At 29.2% G+C, this 7,117-nt stretch overlaps 1 pseudogene across 1 annotated transcript; it reads right to left on the bottom strand.

The window, feature by feature from the left end:
• Positions 1–2,926: 2,926 nt before the first annotated feature.
• On the bottom strand, positions 2,927–4,732 carry LOC111274107 (tetrahydroberberine oxidase pseudogene; annotated as a pseudogene). The gene has a single exon (XR_016334284.1). The product of XR_016334284.1 is annotated as a tetrahydroberberine oxidase pseudogene (transcript).
• Positions 4,733–7,117: the final 2,385 nt, after the last annotated feature.

Here is a 7,117-nt window from a genome sequence, read left to right as displayed (position 1 = left end):
GCTTTTTTGGTTTGGATTGAGGTAATTTTTTGAGTTTTGAGATTGGGTTGGTTTTTAGTGAATTTTTGGATTTTTTTTAATTTGTTTGAATTTCTAGGTTTTTCTAGGTTTTGTATAAATTTTTTGTTGAATCTTTGAATTTACTAGTGAGGTTCACGATGACCAAAAGGTTTTAGTGCCAGCCATTTTCTAGGTTCATTCATTTTTTTGAAAAAATTTGAATTTTTTTTTGGCTAGTTGAATTTTTCGATGTCGGAATCTGGGTCATCTTGGGTTGTTGAATTTCACAGCAAAGGTTTTTTAGAGAGAAATTAAAGGAAAATCGAGTTAAAGAAAGAAATGGCCAAGGCATTCTGAAGAAAAAATTAATTTTTTGGCTTTTATATGCAATTGAAACGACGTCGTTTTAAAGAATCTTAACACATGTGAACTCATTAACGACTCGCATGAACTCGCTATAGACCCGTGCGCCTACCCACCAAGGATCCAACCCGATCACATGTTTTTTTTTTCTTTTTTTTTATTTTTTGATGTTTTTATTTTATTTTATTTTTGTTTTGTTTTATTTTATTTCTTTTATTATTTTTCTTCATTTTCTGCTCACTATTCTAATTGAGTGATTAAATTAAAGAATGGAAAATTTTTGGTAAGATTATTTATGATGTTTTTATTTATTTATTTTTGCATGATTATTAATTAATTTGTATGATATTTTATTTTAATTGTATAGTAGTTTACATTTATTGCATGGTATATTATACTATTATTGCATGATTATATTAATATTGCGTGATACTATTTTGCAAGAAAATTTTTGTTTACTTTAATTAATTTTTTCTTCAAATTTAAAAAAAAATTTTCAAAAAAAATTTCAAAAATATTTTCAATCCTACTAAATTATTGAAGGATCTAAATCTTAAATTAAATCCCCAATAAATTTTCTCAAAACAAATAATTTTTCAATCTTACCAATATATTAGAGGATTGTTTTTTACAGAAAATCTTACCAACATATTAGAGAATATTTCTAAAAATAAATTATTTTTATAAAAATTAAATTTTAAATCTCCGATGATAGAATTATTAAAAACATGTAAATAACAATTTTTATATAAATTCTTAGATGAAAATTTTTTTAAAAAAATTTTACTAACATATTAAAAATTTAGATGAGAATTTTTTTATACGAAGGTTCTAAATCTCTTTAGAAAAAAAATTTAATGAAACTCCCAAATCTAAATTTAATTTCGTATAAAGGTACCTAAATTAATTGAGATTTTTTTTTAAAATGGAATAAATTCAGTTAAGTAATCAATCATATCTAAACAAAAAAAAAATTATGACGACTCTTAAAATTTATATCTAATGATAAATTTATGAATTTATATATTATGACATATTACTTCATATAAGTTACATGTTATAGTATTTTTATAATTAAAATATACCCGTAACATAACACTTGCTTGACGGCTAATATATGTTAAAATGATACGATGGTCTATTGCATTAATTGTATTGCCCCACGTAACAATTGTATATTCATACAGAAAATAAAAATAAATAAATAAACACTACAGCTGACAATTACGGGTGTAATCGAATCGAGTCGAGACGATATAATGAGAAGCTCGAGCTCAACTCCCAACTCGCAGCTCAATACTCGGCTCGAACTCGATCAAATTTCATTTTTCTAGCTCGAGCTCGATTCGTAATCAAAATTGAGCTACTCAAGTTCACTCAATTAAGCTCGATTAATATATAAAAATAAATTCGATTCTTAAACTCGATAAGAACTCGATTATTTGTGCTCGAACTCAAACTCGAATTCGAGATATTTTATTAATTAAAATAATAAAAAATTATTTAAATATAAAAGCTCAATTAGGCTCACGAGCTCTCGAGTTCAGTATAAAAATACTCAAACTTGACTAGATCGATGAGTCGAACTACTCGAGCTCGAACTTAACTCGATAATAATTAAATCGAATTCAAATTTTATTCAAATCGAACTTGAATACCTTACGAATATTAAAATATTATTTACATCCCTACTAACATCAAACTAGCTAGTCTGTACTAAAAACTTAGTCTAAAACTCTAAAACAAAAGCACTTACATCATCAAGCAGCATATTTTAGCAATGCTGGAAGTACTGCTAATAAGGACCGCTCAAAGATCCCTAAAACTTACAGAAGAAACGGAAGCGACTTGAACACTCCAAAGAAAACCTTCCAAATTCCCATCGCAACCTCAACAGCATAAACAAGCCTCATGTGTTTTCCTTACACAGTCCCATGGTAGTCAGGGAGAAAAAATGGGTGATGACTTGTAAGGTTTTGGGTTTAAAATTGTTTAGAAAGAACGGAGACAGAGGCAGAGGAATAAGAAAACGAAGAAAATAAAGAGAAAATATGTAACCCAAAATTATTTAACACTATATATAATAAGGGAATAAAATATTTATCAAACTATAAGATAATTATTTTGATAAATATTTTGGATCGGATTGGGGTAAGTTTCACCTAAAATTATCTCATCCTATCTCATTTTTTTTCTTTTTAAATCATTATGATTTGTTTGAATCATATTATTTTTTTAAAAAAAGTTATTTATATGATCAGATTAGGATTGGGTTAGAACGAATTAGATCGTTTTACCTACGGCCAGCACTGCCACAAAAATAATAAACTAGGGTTAGGAACCGGCATATTACAACTTCTTTGTTCCGTACCTCATACAGTAATTAATCAAGAGTCCAATAGCAAGCAAAAAATAATAATAATAAAGGCATGTAATTTATTTGAGAAAACCCGAAAGGATACCACAAAGTACTTAAACAAAACCAAAAGATATAAAATAAATTGTTATTAAAAAACATATAAAGGACGTTCCAAGACAGATTTTTTTTTTTTCTGAATGTATATAACTATAATTTTTTAACATAGATATATAATGAATAAAACTATTTCGGAGAATGCATAGTCGTATTCTTGATCTTTAATACACCCATATATATAACTAACATGCCTTATTCAAAAACCAAAAAAAGAAAAAACACTGATTATTGTCTCTCTTGCTCAGCCACGAAAAAGAGAAGGGATACTCTGTTCATGTCTGAAGAAATTTTGGGGATCTACCGTAGTCTTCACATGAATCAATCTGTTGAAGTTATTTTTCAAATATTTAAGACCCCATTTGCTTGCTTGTCCATAGCTTGTGTATTTACCAATGTTATTAATTCCAAGGTCAAGATCCCTGTAGTTCATGTAAGCTTCTCTGGGAGATTTTGAAACGTAGGGTTTCATGTACCTGTAAAGCCTTCTCATGTAACTTATATGCTTCTGAGATGCTGAAGGACCTTCCTCTGTCCATCCCACTCCATAATGAATGTTGAATAAATTCCCAGCCCTATGAGGGAAAGGAGTCTCAGACTCCGGAATCTCATTCATTATGCCACCATAAGGACTGAAGATAAGCTCCACTGACCCAGGTTCCTCTTCGTAAAACCATTGCCATAGACCTTCTAATGCAAATTCGGGAATAGGTTCCTTAACATAGTCCGATTTCCCTTTGAAGAATGAGGGAGTACCTGTCCTATTAAGCAAAATATCTAATGATTCACTTTGTGGGATTTCTGCGAAGTAGAGGATACTTTGGATCCAGCTCATTTCTATACAGTCTTCTTTCACCAATCCAAGCTCTGGAAAGCTTTCTTGCATCAATACAATTAGTTGATCAATTCTACCAAGAAACAAGGAAGTGAAAGAAGCTTGTATTGTTATTTTCCCTTGTTGTTGGCTTGAATTCACAGCTCTTAAAAAGAGTCTAAGGTACAAATCTTCATGAATCTTTTCTGCAACAGATTGCCACTTGTGAACAAGCATTGTTCCATTCTCTTCCAATGTCCTGTTCACCGTGAAGACAGTCACAGTTGATGGAACAGACACTAACTTTACTTTCCACGAGACAATGACTCCAAAGCTGAATCCTCCACCTCCTCGAATGGCCCAGAACAGATCTTCCCCCATAGAGTTTCTATCAAGAAGTCTGCCATCAACATCAACTAAGTGTGCATCAATTATTTGATCAGCAGCAAGGCCAAACTTTCGCATCAACATGCCATAACCTCCCCCGCTAAAGTGACCTCCAACACCAACTGTGGGGCAAACACCAGCTGGGAAGGCAAGAGTTGTGCTTTTCTCTGCAATTCTGTAATACAATTCACCTATAGTAGCACCAGCTTGAACCCATGCGGTGTTATTTTCTACATCAATATCGATTGACCGCAAATTAATCAAATCAATGATGACGAACGGAACTTGAGAAACGTAAGAAAGACCCTCGTAGTCATGACCCCCGCTCCGTATTCTGATCTGCATGTCATGATTTCTTGAGCAATTAATGGTTGCTTGGATGTGAGAGATGTGGGAGGGGGTAACTATGACTAAAGGTTCCGGGGTGGTTGGTGTAGAAAACCTAGCATTCCGAATCGAAAACTCCAAGACTGATGTGTATGAAGGGTTATTTCGAGGATAAATGAGTTTGGTGAGAGAAGTAGAGTTACCAGAATGTAGGGAAAGGCATTGGAGGAAGCTGTCGTGATGATGAGTGTAGGCCAAAGTTGCCCATGAATAAGAGTAGAGAAGAAAAAGGAAGAGATAAGACATTGCGACCCTAGCTGTAGGAGGAGGTGACTTCATTTGGGTTGCTGGACTTTGTGCTTGGCAGACCCTGCACTCTCGCTTGCATTTTATAGCACCAATTACGGTCAAGCTGAGTTCCATGCAGCCTTGCGTGTTAATTACATCTCTGACCTTTCCTACATATTCTCTATATGGAATGCAACTACTTTTCCCCCTTATTTTCGTTATTTTCACATTTCTCTTGCTGACCCTTGCATATACCGTTTATTTATCGGATAAAAGTTACAAAAAATTATTTAGGTGAAATTTGTAAAATTTATTTTTTAAAATAATTTAATAAAAATTTTAATTAAAAATTTAAATTGATAGATAATAGAATTAAATGTGAAAATCAACAATATGTAAAAAAATTATTAAAAATACTATTTATAATTCAAATTTGATCGATACTTATTTAATAATAAAAATTTTATCAATATTTTTATTAAAATATCTATTTAATAAATATATCACAATTTGTTAAAATTTTTTCAAATTTTACATCTTGGATCTATTTAATGAAATTTTTTAATGTATCAATTTTGATTTCTTATTTTTATTTACCTTTTTTTAATAAAGAACTTAATGAACTTCATGTATGAAGTTAAAATGACATTTGGCTTCTATGTGAGATAATTATTCTTTTTCACATGTTTATGTGATGGGACAAACCACAATATTAGAAAAGTGAGTTTAGTTAAATGGCAAAATTCTTAGTTTTTCAATAAAAGAAAGGAATGTTTTAGTTTTAACATTAAATTTATAAATTGATTTTAGATTTCGAGCCTTCCCTAATAACTACTTTTCAAACCCTTTTTTTCTTCTATTAAAGCATAAATTTGAAATAGTAAATTTTTTAAATTTTTTTTCTTTTACATGTAATATTTCTATCGACAGAAAAATGAATCTTCATCAATTTCATTTCCAAAATGTCATTTTAAATTTTTTATTAGTTATATATTAATCAACAATTACAGTTAATTATATGATGCTGCTCATTAGTTATTTTATTGATTTTAAATAGTTAAGATTTATTTCAATTCATACATCACTACTATTTAATTATGATTATTATTCATTTTAAGTTATATATTAACTTTGAATCACAGTATTTTCACTCTACTTCTGTCAATGCTTTTTTTTTTTTTTCTATCTAATTAGATCATTAAACCAAATATTTATAATAAATAACTTTTCATTTTGTAGAATATAGTAAATAACAATATCAATTCACTTTTCTATTTGTCTTTATTAAAAATTAAATAATTAGAGAGCTCTTATTATTTATTGGTATGAGTTTTATCTTGCTTATACATTGGTCCGATAGCCGATAAGAAGTAGATAACATCAATGTCTATGTATTATTAGATATAAAAAGAATTTTGCCAACAATTAGAGCTACTTTCATTGCATTCTCTAAATTTTTTTTACACTTAATTCGTTTGACATCTTGTAATTGGTTTTTTAGATAGGTCCTAAATTGAAATATTGTTATAATTTATAAGATTTAGGAATGATCAAATAGCTCATTGCTTTTGTTTCTAATTACACGAAATTTTAATCGAGGTTTTTGGTTTTCCTAAAATTTTAAAATATAATTCAATAAACTATTATTAATTATAGTATATATGCATTATGCGTGTCTTTTTTTGATAATATATAAATTTTATTTATACACAATATATGTAATTATATGTTCAATGTATAATTATTATAATAAAAATAAATAAAAAATAGATATTCATATGCAACATACCTGATAAAAAAAAATTAGTATAGATAAAGTGCTAAACTTGTTAAAATTATTTTCTTTTTGAAAAGCAAGTGCCATAAGTAATACCAATCAATTCAATATAATAATAATAATAATAATATGTATATGTATATGTATATGTATATATGTAGCTGAGGCATATGATTAAATTTTTCCATGGTTTTGACTTTTGAGTTACGTAATAAAAGGCAAGCTTTTTTATCTCATAAATTCTATAATTCGCTCCTAAAATTTGATCTTCACGTACACTTGAAATTTGAAAATCTTTTTCACGTTATCTGAAGATAGACCGATCGCTTTGAAACGACCAACACACGTGTATTGCAGTATAAAATTCTTGTTGATACGAACACACATGTCCTTGGTTTGAAATTGGTACTGCAAGAATTTTCTACCAAGTTGATTTTGTTGATAGTCACACAGGTATATCTCTTGTAGGAAAATCTATATTTGCGGATCTCCCTTGGCTTAAAAGAATTTTTCGAGCTGACACTTGTTTGCAAGAAACCGAAATAAACAAATAAATAAGCAAAAAGTCAAATAATGCTTTTTCTAATGGATTATATAACAACGATAGAAATGTGTGTTTCACGACTGGACCCCATAATAATTAATCCACATCTATATATAGTCATAGACTTTTTGATTTTAAATTTCT

This window comes from Durio zibethinus, chromosome 26 (genome assembly GCF_047325235.1).
Source record: "Durio zibethinus cultivar Kanyao isolate XHJ-2024 chromosome 26, ASM4732523v1, whole genome shotgun sequence".
Classification (NCBI taxonomy): Eukaryota; Viridiplantae; Streptophyta; class Magnoliopsida; order Malvales; family Malvaceae; genus Durio; species Durio zibethinus.
The sequence above is the reverse complement of the archived record's forward strand: the minus strand, read 5'-3'. Positions and strand labels throughout refer to the sequence as shown.